We start from the raw sequence: 17,233 nt of genomic DNA, 5'->3' as shown, positions 1-17,233 counted from the left end.
CTACACTGTCCCCATCAAACACTCCCAGGACAGGTACAGCACGGGGTTAGATACAGAGTAAAGCTCCCTCTACACCGTCCCCGTCAAACACTCCCAGGACAGGTACAGCACGGGGTTAGATACAGAGTAAAGCTCACTCTACACCGTCCCCATCAAACACTCCCAGGACAGGTACAGCACGGGGTTAGATACAGAGTAAATCTCCCTCTACACCGTCCCCATCAAACACTCCCAGGACAGGGGGAGAGAGCGGTTAATAAAGCAGACAGTATCCTGGGCTTTATTCATAGGGGCGTAGGGTACAAGAGCAGGGAGGTTAGGTTGAACTTGTATAAGACACTCGTTCAGCCTCAGCTGGAATATTGTGTCCAGTTCTGGGCTCCGCACTTTAGGAAGGATGTGAAGGAATTGGAGAGAGAGAGAGACAGAGAGAGAGAGAGTGCGGAAAAGATTCACGAGAAAGGTTCCAGGGATGAGGAACTTCAGTTCCGTGGATAGATTGGAGAAGTTGGGACTGTTCTCCTCAGAGAAGAGAAGGTGGAGAGGAGATTTGATCGAGGTGTTCAAAATCACGAGGGGGTCAGGGACAGAGCGGATCGGGAGAAACTGTTCCCATTGGGGGAAGGATCGAGAAGCAGAGGGACACAGATTGAAGGCGATGGGTAAAAGGAGCGACGGAGACACGAGGAGAAACTTTTTCACGCAGTGAGGGGTTAGGGTCTGGAACGCGCTGCCTGAGAGTGTGGGGGAGGGAGGGTCAATCGAGGAGGTTAGGATCTGGAACGCGCTGCTTGAGAGTGTGGGGGAGGGAGGGTCAATGAAGGCGTTCAAGAGGAAATGGGATTGTTATCGGGAAAGGAAGAATGTGCCGGGTTAACGGAGAAGGCGGGGGGAGCGGGACAGAGCGAGCTGACCTTGCAGTGAGCCAGCACGATGAGATGGGCTTCGTGCTGAGTTGGATCAACATCATTACAGGTACCAACGTGGTTTCCATATGGGATCAGAGGCTGCTTATGTTTAAGGGGTCTCCTGGTCCCTGCGCTTGCCCTGAAAGGATGTTGCCTGGACTCTGATGGGGAGGGTGTTCCCTCCACTCGATCGATGCCACCCAGCAAGGAATTGCATTGATCCAGCGACTCGCACAGCCACAGGGTGTTGCACAGCATTGCGGAGTCGATAAAATATTTTCTGGTATGTCCCCTATTGCGATCTTGGGAGTTCGCACACAGCAAAGATCCCACAAACAGTAACGTGATCATAACCCAGATCATCCGTTTTTACTGACGTTGGTTACAGGATTAATATCAAACCCCCGCCCCCCACCCCAGGACACTGGGGAGAACTCTTGCCAGTGCGGCTCTACCTCAGCACTGACCCTCCGACAGTGCGGCTCTCCCTCAGCACTGACCCTCCGACAGTGCGGCGCTCCCTCAGCACTGACCCACCCACAGTGCGGCGCTCCCTCAGCACTGACCCTCCCACAGTGCGGCGCTCCCTCAGCACTGACCCACCCACAGTGCGGCGCTCCCTCAGCACTGACCCTCCCACAGTGCGGCTCTCCCTCAGCACTGACCCTCCGACAGTGCGGCGCTCCCTCAGCACTGACCCTCCCACAGTGCGGCTCTCCCTCAGCACTGACCCTCTGACAGTGCGGCGCTCCCTCAGCGCTGACCCTCCGACAGTGCGGCGCTCCCTCAGCGCTGACCCTCCGACAGTGCGGCTCTCCCTCAGCACTGACCCTCCCACAGTGCGGCGCTCCCTCAGCGCTGACCCTCCGACAGTGCGGCGCTCCCTCAGCACTGACCCTCCGACAGTGCGGCGCTCCCTCAGCACTGACCCACCCACAGTGCGGCGCTCCCTCAGCACTGACCCTCCGACAGTGCGGCGCTACCTCAGCACTGACCCTCCGACAGTGCGGCGCTACCTCAGCACTGACCCTCCGACAGTGTGGCTCTCCCTCAGCACTGACCCTCTGACAGTGCGGCTCTCCCTCAGTACTGACCCTTCGACAGTGCGGTGCTCCCTCAGTACTGACCCTTCGACAGTGCGGCTCTCCCTCAGTACTGACCCTCCGACAGTGCGGAGCTCCCTCAGCACTGACCCTCCCACAGTGCGGCGCTACCTCAGCACTGACCCTCCGACAGTGCAGCTCTCCCTCAGCGCTGACCCTCCGACAGTGCGGCGCTCCCTCAGCACTGACCCTCCGACAGTGCGGCGCTCCCTCAGCACTGACCCACCCACAGTGCGGCGCTCCCTCAGCGCTGACCCTCCGACAGTGCGGCGCTCCCTCAGCACTGACCCACCCACAGTGCGGCGCTCCCTCAGCACTGACCCTCCGACAGCGCGGCACTTGGATCATACATCCTGATTTTCGCAGCCAAGTCCTTAGAGTGAGACTTTAAGCCAGGGTCTCCTGACTCAAGAGGCAGGAGAGAGAGCCAGCTACCCCCTGACTCGGGGCTGGAGTTAATTCAGTCTTTACAACTGGAGTTCGCTGCCTACAAAGACACTGAAAACTGAGATGAATAATTTCAAAGGGAAATTGGACAGGTCTGTCAGAGAAACAAACAGGCAGGGCTCAAGAGACAGAGGGTCAGCGCTGAGGGAGCGCTGCACTGTCGGAGGGTCAGTGCTGAGGGAGCGCCGCACTGTCGGAGGGTCAGTGCTGAGGGAGAGCCGCACTGTCGGAGGGTCAGTGCTGAGGGAGAGCCGGACTGTCGGAGGGTCAGTGCTGAGGGAGCGCCGCACTGTCGGAGGGTCAGTGCTGAGGGAGAGCTCCACGCTGTCGGAGGGTCGGTGCTGAGGGAGCGCCGCACTGTCGGAGGGTCAGTACTGAGGGAGCGCCGCACTGTTGGAGGGTCAGTGCTGAGGGAGAGCCGCACTGTCGGAGGGTTGGGGTTGTGAGGGGCTGGATTGTTGTTCAGGGTGACAGTATTGACACGATGGGCTGAATGGGCTCTTGTGCTGCAGTGACTTCAATTTTTGTTCCTTGTGAGAACTATGTGTGCGTCTTTTTGTTTTAAAAAATATATAATCTTTTGGCAATTGTGGCATCTCCCTGTGTGCAAATTATTTCGCCACTTGCCCGGGCGGAGGTGGGGGGGGGGTCCCACTAGGCGGAATTTGGTTGCCCTATTTGGCATTTGTAGGATCCCCCTGCCCGCCGGTCGGTCCTTCCACTCGTCACAGCACTGGTGTGGGATCTCCCTGTGCGCGCGTTGGCCCTGTCGTTGGACGCTCGCGGGATCTCCCTGTGCTCATGCCGCTGCTCTCCCGCAGCGCCGGCCGGATATCCCCGTGCGCGAAGCGGTCCCGTTACCCGGCGCCCGCGTGGGCAAAGTGGTGCCGCCGGTAGTTCGTTTCGGGATCTCCCTGTGCGCCTGCGGCGTGGGCGGCTTGGTCCCGGCCTTCGGCTCTCGTGTGGCGGGGGGTGGGGGGTGGGGGGGGGGGTTGGGGGTCGTTGCCTCTCTCGCGGCACGTGGCGCCCTTGTGATCTCCCTGTCCTGCCAATCGCCCGTCGTGCTTGTGGGATCTTGCTGTGCGCCAATCGGTATTGGGGGTGTGGGGTGGGGCTATTGGTCGGTGGTGATCCTGCGACCCCCACCCCCCCACCCCCAGTCCCCACCTTCCACCAATGTTTTAAGAAAGGGAAAAAAAAAATCCAGGAAAGTTTCGCTATGGGCTGCAATGTTGCGGATGTGGTGGAGGGGGAAGTAGATATAGGAATGCACTGGAACTGTTGGTGTGCGCGTGCGCGAATGTGTGTGTGTGTGTGTGTGTGTGTGTGTGTGTTCCTCCTCCCGGCCGGTAGGGCGGCGCTGCGACTGGGAGGCCACCTGGGAGTGGTGAGGAGTCCTCCGGCGCCAACGAGAGGCAGCGCGGTGTGCAAGATGGGCCATTCACCAAACCCACCCCCGACCCCCCCCCACAACCCCCTTCTCCTCCTCCGGCGACCGGCGGCGACAAGAAGGGTGCGTGCGGGCGGCAAGATGGTTCCGGGCCTGGGAGGTGTCCCCCCCGGTCCTCCCAGGTTCCGTGGAGAAGTCCCGTTTTGGGGGGCTGCGGGGGTGGGGGTTGGGGAGGGAGGCGGCGGCGGAGGAGGGCGACCGGGGAGGGCGGGTTGGGCTGATCGACCCCCTTCCCTCCCCCACCACCTCCCCCCCCCCCCCCCCCGGGCCATGATTGAAGAGGGCGGACGATCGGGAGGAATCCGGGGCCTCAAAGAAGCGGGGACAGGCCGCGAAGCCTCGGGCCTCGCGTGGCGGCCCCGGCCGGCGGAGGGGTCGCGGCCTGCGGCCGGGCGCTGGTACTCGAGGCCGAGGCTCTGGTCCGGGCCTAGTACCCATTCCAAGGCCACACCAACAACCCCGCCCCCCCCCCCCCCCCCCCCCCCCACCGTGGTGGCGGGTGTTGTGGGCCCGGGTTTGGCTTCCCATCAAGTGGGGACACCTTGGGGTCACCCTTCACCCCGACCCGGAGTCACCCTTCACCCCGACCCGGGGTCACCCTTCACCCCCGACCCGGGGTCACCCTTCACCCCGACCCGGGGTCACCCTTCACCCCGATTCGGAGTCACCCTTCACCCTGACCCGGTGTCACCCGCCAACACGACCCGGGGTCACCCATTATCACCTCGACCCGGGGTCACCCATCAACATGACCCGAGGTCACCCACTGTCACCTCGACCCGGGGTCACCCATCAACACGACCCGGGGTCACCCATTGTCACCCCGACCCCGGGTCACCCATTGTCACCTCGACCCGGGGTCACCCATCAACACGACCCGGGGTCACCCATTGTCACCCCGACCCCGGGTCACCCATTGTCACCTCGACCCGGGGTCACCCATCAACACGACCCAGTCACCCTTCACCCCGACCCGGGGTCACCCTTAACCCCAACCTGGGTGTCACCTGTTAACACGACCCGGGGTCACCCTTCACCCCGACTCGGTGTCACCCATCACCCTGACCCGGTGCCACCCATTGTCACCCATCACCCTGACCCAGTGTCACCCATCACTGGAATCCGGTGTCACCCATCACTCTGACCCGGTGTCACCCATCACCCTGACCCAGTGTCACCCATTGTCACCCATCACCGGAATCCGGTGTCACCCATCACCATGACCCGGTGCCAGCCATCACCCTGACCCGGTGTCACCCAGTGTCACCCATCACCCCTGACCCTGTGTCACCCATCACCCCGACCCTGTGTCACCCATCACCCTGACCCTGTGTCACCCATCACCCTGACCCTGTGTAACCCATCACCCCGACCCTGTGTCACCCAGTGTCACCCATCACCCCTGACCCAGTGTCACCCATCACCCCGACGCTGTGTCACCAATCACCCTGACCCGGTGTCACCCATCACCCCTGACCCTGTGTCACCCATCAGCCCTGACCCAGTGTCACCCATCACCCTGACCCAATGACACCCATCAATCCGACCCGGTGTCGCCCATCACCCCGACCTGGTGTCACCCTTAAACCTAATCTGGTGCCACCCATCACCCTGACCCTGTGTCACCCATTGTCACCTACCCGGTGGCACTCATCACACTGACCCAGTGTCACCCATCACACCTACCCGGTGTCACCCATCACCCTGATCCAGTGTCACCCATCACCCTGACCCAGTGTCACCCATCACCTTGACCCGGTGTCACCCATCACCCTGACCCGGTGTCACCCATCACCCTGACCCGGTGTCACCCATCACCCTGACCCTGTGTCACATCATCCCTGACCCTGTGTCACCCATCATCCCTGACCCTGTGTCACCCATCCCCCTGACCCAGTGTCACCCATCACCCTGACCAAGTGTCACCCTGACCCAGTGTCACGCGTCACCCTGCCTCAGTGTCATCCATCACCCCAACCCGGTGTCACCCATCACCTTGACCCTATGTCACCCATTGTCACCTATCACCCTGATCCAGTGTTACCCATCACCCCAACCCGGTGTCACCCATCACCCCTACCCGGTGCCACCCAGTGTCACCCATAACCCTGACCCAGTGTCACCCATCACCCCTACCAGGTGTCACCCATCACTTTGACCTTGTGTCACCCATTGTCACCCAGCACTCTTGCCTGGTGTCAGCCTTCACCCTGAGCCAGCGTCACCCATCACCCTGACCCAGTGTCACCCATCACCCTGACCCAGCGACACCCATCACCCCGACCCGGTGTCACCCATCACCTTGACCCAGTGTCACACATCACCCTGACCCAGCGTCCCCCATCACCCTGACCCGGTGTCACCCATCACCCCGACCCGGTGTCACCCATCAACTTGACCCAGTGTCACCCATCACCCTGACCCAGTGTCACCCATCCGCCTGACCCAGTGTTACCCATCACCCTGACCCAGTGTCACCCATCACCCTGACCCAGTGTTACCCATCCCCCTTACCCTGTGTTACCCATCACCCTGACCCAGTGTCACCCATCACCCTGACCCAGTGTCACCCATCCGCCTGACCCAGTGTCACCCATCACCCTGACCCAATGTTACCCATCACCCTGATCCGGTGTCACCCATCACCCTGACCCAGTGTCACCCATCACCCTGACCCAGTGTTACCCATCACCCTGACCCAGTGTCACCCATCACCCTGACCTAGTGTCACCCATCACCCTGACCCAGTGACACCCATCACCCTGACCCAGTGTCACCCATCCCCCTGACCCAGTGTCACCTAACATCCCTATCTGTTGTCACCCAGTGTTACCCATCCCCCTTACCCAGTGTCACCCATCACCTTGACCCAGTGTCACCCATCACCCTGACCCGGTGTTACCCATCACCCTGACCTGGTGTCACCCATCACCCTGACCCGGTGTCACCCATCACCCTGACCCAGTGTCACCCATCACCCTGACCCAGTGTTACCCATCACTCTTGCCTGGTGTCACCCATCACCCTGACCCAGTGTCACCCATCACCTTGACCCGGTGCCACCCAGTGTCACCTATCACCCCTACCAGGTGTCACCCAGTGTTACCCATACCCCTGACCCAGTGTCACCCATCACCCTGACCCAGTGTTACCCATCACCCTGACCCAGTGTCACCCATCACCCTGACCCAGCGTCACCCATCACCCTGACCCAGTGTTACCCATCACCCTGACCGTGTCACCCATCACCCTGACCCAGCGACACCCATCACCCTGACCCAGTGTCACCCATCACCCTGACCCAGCGACACCCATCACCCTGACCCAGCGACACCCATCACCCTGACCCGGTGTCACCCATCACCCCGACCCAGCGACACCCATCACCCCAACCCGGTGTCACCTATCATCCCGACCCAGTGTCACTCATCACCCCGACCCAGCGACACCCATCACCCCAACCCGATGTCACCCATCACCCTGACCCAGTGTCACCCATCACCCCGACCCAGTGTCACCCATCACCCTGACCCAGTGTTACCCATCCCCCTTACCCTGTGTTACCCATCCGCCTGACCCAGTGTCACCCATCCGCCTGACCCAGTGTCACCCATCACCCTGACCCAATGTTACCCATCACCCTGATCCGGTGTCACCCATCACCCTGACCCAGTGTCACCCATCACCCTGACCCAGTGTTACCCATCACCCTGACCCAGTGTCACCCATCACCCTGACCCAGTGACACCCATCCCCCTGACCCAGTGTCACCTAACACCCCTACCTGGTGTCACCCAATGTTATCCATCGCCCTGACCCAGTGTTACCCATCCCCCTTACCCAGTGTCACCCATCACCTTGACCCAGTGTCACCCATCACCCTGACCCGGTGTCACCCATCACCCTGACCCAGTGTCACCCATCACCCTGACCCGGTGTCACCCGTCACCCTGACCCAGTGTCACCCATCACCCTGACCCAGTGTTACCCATCACTCTTGCCTGGTGTCACCCATCACCCTGACCCAGTGTCACCCATCACCTTGACCCGGTGCCACCCAGTGTCACCTATCACCCCTACGTGGTGTCACCCAGCACCCTGACCCAGTGTCACACATCCCCCTTACCCAGTGTCACCCATCAACCCGACCCGGTGTCACCCATCAACCCAACCCGGTGTCACCCATCACCCTTACTCATTGTCACCCATCACCCTGACCCAGTGTCACCCATCCCCCTTAAGCAGTGTTACCCATCACCCTGACCCAGTGTCACCCATCACCCTTACCCAGTGTTACCCATCACCCTGACCCAGTGTCACCCATCACCCTGACCCAGTGTCACCCATCACCCTGACCCAGTGTCACCCATCCCACTTAGCCAGTGTCACCCATCACCCTGACCCGTTGTTACCCATCACCCTGACCCAATGTCACCCATCCCCCTGACCCGGTGTCACCCATCACCCCGACTCGGTGTCACCCATCACCCCGACCCAGTGTCACCCATCCGCCTGACCCAGTGTCACCCATCACCCTGACCCAGTGTCACCCATCCGACTGACTCAGTGTTACCCATCACCCTGACCCAGTGTCACCCATCACCCTGACCCAGTGTTACCCATCCCCCTTACCAAGTGTTACCCATCACCCTGACCCAGTGTCACCCATCACCCTGACCCAGTGTCACCCATCCGCCTGACCCAGTGTCACCCATCACCTTGACCCAATGTTACCCATCACCCTGATCTGCTGTCACCCATCACCCTGACCCAGTGTCACCCATCACCCTGACCCGGTGTTACCCATCACTCTTGCCTGGTGTCACCCATCACCCTGACCCAGTGTCACCCATCACCTTGACCCGGTGCCACCCAGTGTCACCTATCACCCCTACCTGGTGTCACCCAGTGTTACCCATACCCCTGACCCAGTGTCACCCATCACCCTGACCCAGTGTTACCCATCACCCTGACCCAGTGTCACCCATCACCCTGACTCAGTGTCACCCATCACCCTGACCCAGTGTTACCCATCACCCTGACCCAGCGACACCCATCACCCTGACCCAGCGACACCCATCACCCTGACCCGGTGTCACCCATCACCCCGACCCAGCGACACGCATCACCCCAACCCGGTGTCACCGATCACCCCGACCCAGTGTCACCCATCACCCCGACCCAGTGACACCCATCACCCCAACCCGGTGTCACCCATCACCCCGACCCAGCATCACCCATCCCCCTGACCCTGTGTCACCCATCACCCTGACCCAGTGTCACCCTGACCCAGTGACACCCGTCACCCCAACCCGGTGTCACCCATCACCCCAACCTGGTGTCACCCGGTGCCACCCAGTGTCACCCATCACTCTTGCCTGGTGTCACCCATCCCCCTGACCCAGTGTCACCCATCCCCCTTACCCAGTGTCACCCATCCCCCTGACCCGGTGTTACCCATCACCCTGACCCAGTGTCACCCATCACCCTGACCCGGTGCCACCCATCACCCTGACCCAGTGTCACCCATCAACCCGACCCGGTGTCACCCATCACCCTGACCCAGTAACACCCAACCCCCTTACCCAGTGTCACCCATCACCCTTACCCAGTGTCACCCATCAACCCGACTCGGTGTCACCCATCACCCCGTCCCAGTGTCACCCATCCCCCTTACCCAATGTCACCCATCAACCCGACCTGGTGTCACCCATCACACTGACCCAGCGACACCTATCACCCCGACCCGGTGACACCCCGACCCATTGTCACCCATCAACCTGACCCAGTGTTACCCATCACCCTGACCCAGTGTCACCCTGACTCAGTGTCACCCATCACCCCAACCCGGTGTCACCCATCACCTTGACCCTATGTCACCAATCGTCACCTATCACCCTGACTCAGTGTCACCAATCACCCCAACCCGGTGTCACCCATCACCCCAATCCAGTGTCACCCATCACCCTGACCCAGTGCCACCCATTGTTACCCATCACTCTTGCCTGGTGTCAGCCTTCACCCTGACCCAGTGTCACCCATCACCCTGACCCGGTGTTACCCATCACCCTGACCCAGTGTTACCCATCCCTCTTGCCTGGTGTCACCCATCACCCTGAACCAGTGTCACCCATCACCTTGACCCGGTGCCACCCAGTGTCACCTATCACCCCTACCAGGTGTCACCCAGTGTTACCCATACCCCTGACCGAGTGTCACCCATCACCCTGACCCAGTGTTACCCATCACCCTGACCCAGTGTCACCCATCACCCTGACCCAGCGACACCCATCACCCTGACCCAGTGTCACCCATCACCCTGACCCAGTGTTACCCATCACCCTGACCCAGCGACACCCATCACCCTGACCCAGCGACACCCATCACCCTGACCCGGTGTCACCCCTCACCCCGACCCAGCGACACCCATCACCCCAACCCGGTGTCACCCAACACCCCGACCCAGTGTCACCCATCACCCCGACCCAGCGACACCCATCACCCTGACCCGGTGTCACCCATCACCCCGACCCAGTGTCACCCATCACCCCGACCCAGCGTCACCCATCACCCTGACCCAGTGTTACCCATCACCCTGACCCAGTGTCACCCATCACATTGACCCAGTGTTACCCATCACCCTGACCCAGTGTCACCCATCACCCTGACCCAGTGTCACTCATCACCCTGACCCAGTGACACCCATCACCCTGACCCAGTGTCACCCATCCCCCTGACCCAGTGTCACCTAACACCCCTACCTGGTGTCACCCAGTGTTACCCATACCCCTGACCCTGTGTCACCCATCACCCTGACCCAATGCTATCCATGACCCTGACCCAGTGTTACCTAACACCCCTACCTGGTGTCACCCAATGTTATCCATCGCCCTGACCCAGTGTTACCCATCCCCCTTACCCAGTGTCACCCATCACCTTGACCCAGTGTCACCCATCACCCTGACCCAGTGTCACCCATCACCCTGACCCGGTGTCACCCGTCACCCTGACCCAGTGTCACCCATCACCCTGACCCAGTGTCACCCATCACCCTGACCCGGTGTCACCCGTCACCCTGACCCAGTGTCACCCATCACCCTGACCCAGTGTTACCCATCACTCTTGCCTGGTGTCACCCATCACCCTGACCCAGTGTCACCCATCACCTTGACCCGGTGCCACCCAGTGTCACCTATCACCCCTACCTGGTGTCACCCAGCACCCTGACCCAGTGTCACACATCCCCCTTACCCAGTGTCACCCATCAACCCGACCCGGTGTCACCCATCAACCCAACCCGGTGTCACCCATCACCCTTATTCATTGTCACCCATCACCCTGACCCAGTGTCACCCATCCCCCTTAAGCAGTGTTACCCATCACCCTGACCCAGTGTCACCCATCACCCTTACCCAGTGTTACCCATCATCCTGACCCAGTGTCACCCATCACCCTGACCCAGTGTCACCCATCACCCTGACCCAGTGTCACCCATCCCACTTAGCCAGTGTCACCCATCACCCTGACCCGTTGTTACCCATCACCCTGACCCAATGTCACCCATCCCCCTGACCCGGTGTCACCCATCACCCCGACTCGGTGTCACCCATCACCCCGACCCAGTGTCACCCATCCGCCTGACCCAGTGTCACCCATCACCCTGACCCAGTGTCACCCATCCGCCTGACTCAGTGTTACCCATCACCCTGACCCAGTGTCACCCATCACCCTGACCCAGTGTTACCCATCCCCCTTACCAAGTGTTACCCATCACCCTGACCCAGTGTCACCCATCACCCTGACCCAGTGTCACCCATCCGCCTGACCCAGTGTCACCCATCACCTTGACCCATTGTTACCCATCACCCTGATCTGGTGTCACCCATCATCCTGACCCAGTGTCACCCATCACCCTGACCCAGTGTCACCCATCACCCTGACCCAGTGTTACCCATCACTCTTGCCTGGTGTCACCCATCACCCTGACCCAGTGTCACCCATCACCTTGACCCGGTGCCACCCAGTGTCACCTATCACCCCCACCTGGTGTCACCCAGTGTTACCCATACCCCTGACCCAGTGTCACCCATCACCCTGACCCAGTGTTACCCATCACCCTGACTCAGTGTCACCCATCACCCCGACCCAGTGTCACCCATCACCCCGACCCAGTGACACCCATCACCCCAACCCGGTGTCACCCATCACCCCGACCCAGCATCACCCATCCCCCTGACCCTGTGTCACCCATCACCCTGACCCAGTGTCACCCTGACCCAGTGACACCCGTCACCCCAACCCGGTGTCACCCATCACCCCAACCTGGTGTCACCCGGTGCCACCCAGTGTCACCCATCACTCTTGCCTGGTGTCACCCATCACCCTGACCCAGTGTCACCCATCCCCCTTACCCAGTGTCACCCATCCCCCTGACCCGGTGTTACCCATCACCCTGACCCAGTGTCACCCATCACCCTGACCCGGTGCCACCCATCACCCTGACCCAGTGTCACCCATCAACCCGACCCGGTGTCACCCATCACCCTGACCCAGTAACACCCATCCCCCTTACCCAGTGTCACCCATCACCCTTACCCAGTGTCACCCATCAACCCGACTCGGTGTCACGCATCACCCCGTCCCTGTGTCACCCATCCCCCTTACCCAATGTCACCCATCAACCCGACCCGGTGTCACCCATCACACTGACCCAGCGACACCTATCACCCCGACCCGGTGACACCCCGACCCATTGTCACCCATCAACCTGACCCAGTGTTACCCATCACCCTGACCCAGTGTCACCCTGACTCAGTGTCACCCATCACCCCAACCCGGTGTCACCCATCACCTTGACCCTATGTCACCAATCGTCACCTATCACCCTGACCCAGTGTCACCAATCACCCCAACCCGGTGTCACCCATCACCCCAATCCAGTGTCACCCATCACCCTGACCCAGTGCCACCCATTGTTACCCATCACTCTTGCCTGGTGTCAGCCTTCACCCTGACCCAGTGTCACCCATCACCCTGACCCGGTGTTACCCATCACCCTGACCCAGTGTTACCCATCACCCTGACCCAGTGTTACCCATCACTCTTGCCTGGTGTCACCCATCACCCTGAACCAGTGTCACCCATCACCTTGACCCGGTGCCACCCAGTGTCACCTATCACCCCTACCAGGTGTCACCCAGTGTTACCCATACCCCTGACCCAGTGTCACCCATCACCCTGACCCAGCGACACCCATCACCCTGACCCAGTGTCACCCATCACCCTGACCCAGTGTTACCCATCACCCTGACCCAGCGACACCCATCACCCTGACCCAGCGACACCCATCACCCTGACCCGGTGTCACCCATCACCCCGACCCAGCGACACCCATCACCCCAACCCGGTGTCACCCAACACCCCGACCCAGTGTCACCCATCACCCCGACCCAGCGACACCCATCACCCTGACCCGGTGTCACCCATCACCCCGACCCAGTGTCACCCATCACCCCGACCCAGCGTCACCCATCACCCTGACCCAGTGTTACCCATCACCCGGACCCAGTGTCACCCATCACATTGACCCAGTGTTACCCATCACCCTGACCCAGTGTCACCCATCACCCTGACCCAGTGTCACTCATCACCCTGACCCAGTGACACCCATCACCCTGACCCAGTGTCACCCATCCCCCTGACCCAGTGTCACCTAACACCCCTACCTGGTGTCACCCAGTGTTACCCATACCCCTGACCCTGTGTCACCCATCACCCTGACCCAATGTTATCCATCACCCTGACCCAGTGTTACCCATCCCCCTTACCCAGTGTCACCTATCACCTTGACCCAGTGTCACCCATCACCTTGACCCAGTGTCACCCATCACCCTGACCCGGTATTACCTATCACCCTGACCTGGTGTCACCCATCACCCTGACCCAGTGTCACCCATCACCCTGACCCGATGTCACCCATCACCCTGACCCAGTGTCACCCATCACCTGACCCAGTGTTACCCATCACTCTTGCCTGGTGTCACCCATCACCCTGACCCAGTGTCACCCATCACCTTGACCCGGTGCCACCCAGTGTCACCTATCACCCCTACCTGGTGTCACCCAGTGTTACCCATACCCCTAACCCAGTGTCACCCATCACCCTGACCCAGTGTTACCCGTCACCCTGACCCAGCGACACCCATCACCCTGACCCAGCGACACCCATCACCCTGACCCAGCGACACCCATCACCCTGACCCGGTGTCACCCATCACCCCGACCCAGCGACACCCATCACCCCAACCCGGTGTCACCCATCACCCCGACCCAGTGTCACACATCACCCCGACCCAGCGACACCCATCACCCCAACCCGGTGTCACCCATCACCCCGACCCAGTGTCACCCATCACCCCGACCCAGTGTCACCCATCACCCTGACACAGCATCACCCATCCCCCTGACCCTGTGTCACCCATCACCCTGACCCAGTGTCACCCTGACCCAGTGTCACCCATCACCCTGACCCAGTGTCACCCATCACCCTGACCCAGTGTCACCCATCCCCCTTACCCAGTGTCACCCATCCCCCTGACCCAATGACACCCATCAATCCGACCCGGTGTCGCCCATCACCCCGACCTGGTGTCACCCTTAAACCTAATCTGGTGCCACCCATCACCCTGACCCTGTGTCACCCATTGTCACCTACCCGGTGTCACTCATCACCCTGACCCAGTGTCAGCCATCACACCTACCCGGTGTCACCCATCACCCTGATCCAGTGTCACCCATCACCCTGACCCAGTGTCACCCATCACCTTGACCTGGTGTCACCCATCACCCTGACCCGGTGTCACCCATCACCCTGACCCTGTGTCACATCATCCCTGACCCTGTGTCACCCATCATCCCTGACCCTGTGTCACCCATCCCCCTGACCCAGTGTCACCCATCACCCTGACCAAGTGTCACCCTGACCCAGTGTCACGCGTCACCCTGCCTCAGTGTCATCCATCACCCCAACCCGGTGTCACCCATCACCTTGACCCTATGTCACCCATTGTCACCTATCACCCTGATCCAGTGTTACCCATCACCCCAACCCGGTGTCACCCATCACCCCTACCCGGTGCCACCCAGTGTCACCCATAAACCTGACCCAGTGTCACCCATCACCCCTACCAGGTGTCACCCATCACTTTGACCTTGTGTCACCCATTGTCACCCAGCACTCTTGCCGGGTGTCAGCCTTCACCCTGACCCAGCGTCACCCATCACCCTGACCCAGTGTCACCCATCACCCTGACCCAGCGACACCCATCACCCCGACCCGGTGTCACCCATCACCTTGACCCAGTGTCACCCATCACCCTGACCCAGCGTCCCCCATCACCCTGACCCGGTGTCACCCATCACCCCGACCCGGTGTCACCCATCACCTTGACCCAGTGTCACCCATCACCCTGACCCAGTGTCACCCATCCGCCTGACCCAGTGTTACCCATCACCCTGACCCAGTGTCACCCATCACCCTGACCCAGTGTTACCCATCCCCCTTACCCTGTGTTACCCATCACCCTGACCCAGTGTCACCCATCACCCTGACCCAGTGTCACCCATCCGCCTGACCCAGTGTCACCCATCACCCTGACCCAATGTTACCCATCACCCTAATCCGGTGTCACCCATCACCCTGACCCAGTGTCACCCATCACCCTGACCCAGTGTTACCCATCACCCTGACCCAGTGTCACCCATCACCCTGACCTAGTGTCACCCATCACCCTGACCCAGTGACACCCATCACCCTGACCCAGTGTCACCCATCCCCCGACCCAGTGTCACCTAACATCCCTACCTGTTGTCACCCAGTGTTACCGATCCCCCTTACCCAGTGTCACCCATCACCCTGACCCGGTGTCACCCATCACCCTGACCCGGTGTCACCCATCACCCTGACCCAGTGTCACCCATCACCCTGACCCAGTGTCACCCATCACCCTGACCCAGTGTTACCCATCACTCTTGCCTGGTGTCACCCATCACCCTGACCCAGTGTCACCCATCACCTTGACCCGGTGCCACCCAGTGTCACTTATCACCCCTACCAGGTGTCACCCAGTGTTACCCATACCCCTGACCCAGTGTTACCCATCACCCTGACCCAGTGTCACCCATCACCCTGACCCAGCGTCACCCATCACCCTGACCCAGTGTTACCCATCACCCTGACCGTGTCACCCATCACCCTGACCCAGCGACACCCATCACCCTGACCCAGTGTCACCCATCACCCTGACCCAGCGACACCCATCACCCTGACCCAGCGACACCCATCACCCTGACCCAGCGACACCCATCACCCAGACCCTGTGTCACCCATCACCCCGACCCAGCGACACCCATCACCCCAACCCGGTGTCACCTATCACCCCGACCCAGTGTCACTCATCACCCCGACCCAGCGACACCCATCACCCCAACCCGGTGTCACCCATCACCCCGACCCAGTGTCACCCATCACCCCGACCCAGTGTCACCCATCACCCTGACCCAGTGTTACCCATCCCCCTTACCCTGTGTTACCCATCACCCTGACCCAGTGTCACCCATCCGCCTGACCCAGTGTCACCCATCCGCCTGACCCAGTGTCACCCATCACCCTGACCCAATGTTACCCATCACCCTGATCCGGTGTCACCCATCACCCTGACCCAGTGTTACCCATCACCCTGACCCAGTGTCACCCATCACCCTGACCCAGTGTCACCCATCACCCTGACCCAGTGACACCCATCCCCCTGACCCCATATCACCTAACACCCCTACCTGGTGTCACCCAATGTTATCCATCGCCCTGACCCAGTGTTACCCATCCCCCTTACCCAGTGTCACCCATCACCTTGACCCAGTGTCACCCATCACCCTGACCCGGTGTTACCCATCACCCTGACCTGGTGTCACCCATCACCCTGACCCAGTGTCACACATCACCCTGACCCGGTGTCACCCATCACCCTGACCCAGTGTCACCCATCACCCTGACCCAGTGTTACCCATCACTCTTGCCTGGTGTCACCCATCACCCTGACCCAGTGTCACCCATCACCTTGACCCGGTGCCACCCAGTGTCACCTATCACCCCTACCTGGTGTCACCCAGCACCCTGACCCAGTATCACACATCCCCCTTACCCAGTGTCACCCATCAACCCGACCCGGTGTCACCCATCAACCCAACCCGGTGTCACCCATCACCCTTACCCATTGTCACCCATCACCCTGACCCAGTGTCACCCATCACCCTTAAGCAGTGTTACC

General features: G+C 60.8%; 1 protein-coding gene across 3 annotated transcripts in view; it reads left to right on the top strand.

Moving 5' to 3' along the window:
- The first annotated feature begins 3,914 nt into the window (after positions 1 to 3,914).
- LOC121273085 overlaps positions 3,915 to 17,233 on the top strand; it is a 66,987-nt gene continuing 53,668 nt past the window's right edge. For 2 of the 3 annotated variants that reach the window (XM_041180048.1, XM_041180046.1), the window contains exon 1: positions 3,915 to 3,971. The gene's annotated coding sequence lies outside the window, so the exon portion shown is untranslated. Of the gene's footprint in view, positions 4,031 to 17,233 lie in introns of all 3 variants that reach the window. The other variant, XM_041180047.1, reaches the window with a different exon arrangement.

Source organism: Carcharodon carcharias, chromosome 38 (genome assembly GCF_017639515.1).
Source record: "Carcharodon carcharias isolate sCarCar2 chromosome 38, sCarCar2.pri, whole genome shotgun sequence".
In the NCBI taxonomy this organism is placed as follows: Eukaryota; Metazoa; Chordata; class Chondrichthyes; order Lamniformes; family Lamnidae; genus Carcharodon; species Carcharodon carcharias.
The sequence above is the reverse complement of the archived record's forward strand: the minus strand, read 5'-3'. Positions and strand labels throughout refer to the sequence as shown.